The following is a 1,503-nucleotide window of genomic DNA, read 5'->3' on the forward strand; positions in this document are numbered from 1 at the left end:
CGGGGCAAAGTTCCTTGACTCACGATTATGTCTTGTTTCTATTGTTGGATCAAAATAGAGGGAGCAATAGGTAGAAAGTTCATTTACAAGGTACGACTCAACGATAGAGCCCTCAACCCTTGCTTTGTTTCGAACCGTTCTCTTTAACGACCCAAGCTTCCTAAAGAGATGAAATGCATGTTAGGGACAAGAAGAGTGTTTTATATGAATATATTGTACTAGATTTCAATAAAATTAGGAACTCACCTCTCATAGAGATACATCCACCTATATTGGACCGGACACCATTTATAGCTTCACATGTCAAATGTATCACGAGGTGTTCCATTGAATCAAAGAATCCGGGCGAAAAGACCTTTTCCAACTTGCAAATTGTTTGAACAATATTTGTTTGCAATGGAACCGAGTCATCTATGTGTAACACCCTTGAACATATCACACGGAAGAATGTGCACAACTCCGTTATTGCATCCCATATCGAAGTTGGTATCATCCCTCGTAAAGCAATAGGAAGCAATCGTTGCATAAACACATGACAATCATGACTTTTGAAGCTATAAAAGCTAGAATCTTGTAGGTTCACACAACTCCCTATGTTTGAAGCATACCCATTTGGAAACTTCAACTTCTTCAACCATGCACACACTTGTTTCACTTGTTGTTTGCTCAAACTGTACGATGACTTTGGTTTCACTACTTTGTTGCCTGACATGGCAATGTGCAAATCCCGTCGATCGCAATGAACCTCTACATCTCTTCTCGCCTTTACATTGTCTTTTGTTTGACGTATCCATGACGGTGTTAAAGAGATTCTCAAAAACGTTCTTCTCAATATGCATGACATCGAGGTTGTGTCAGATCAACAACGTCTTCCAATATGGCAACTCCCAAAAGAGGCTTCTCTTTACCCAATTATGATTAGTTCCGAACCCGCTAATTTTTCTATTTTTTGAACTATATGGGACACCCTCATAAATAGTTGGAAGGTGACGAACGAACTCCCAGATCTCTTCACCGGTTACCTCAGGTTGTGAGGGATCAGCGAGGGATTTTCCTATTTTTCCTATTTTTATGTGTTATATGTACATTTTTTGTATGTCTTGATGTCGTATGTATACATGTATATGTGTTGTTTGTGTAGATATATGCTGTGGTTGCTAATCGTGATATGTATTATATGTACACATGTGCATGTGTTATAAGTGTATATACCAGTCCTTAAGGGACTTTATTCGGTTTTATTGGGCCTTAATGGTCTTGATTCGGTTTTATTGGGTTTTAAGATACGTTATTTAGTTTTATTGGGCCTTAATCTATTTATCGAGTCCTAATTGACGGGATTCGGTTTTATTGGGCCTTGATGGGCTCTATTCGGTTTTATTGGGCCTTAATGGGCTTTATTCGGTTTTATTAATTAATTTTTGTAATATTCTAATAAATAATAAATAACTTAAAATTTAATAATCAATAATTAAAAGTTAATAAGTAATTAAAATAATAGTT

This window comes from Cynara cardunculus, assembly GCF_001531365.2.
Source record: "Cynara cardunculus var. scolymus isolate 2C chromosome LG 16, CcrdV1, whole genome shotgun sequence".
NCBI lineage: Eukaryota > Viridiplantae > Streptophyta > Magnoliopsida > Asterales > Asteraceae > Cynara > Cynara cardunculus.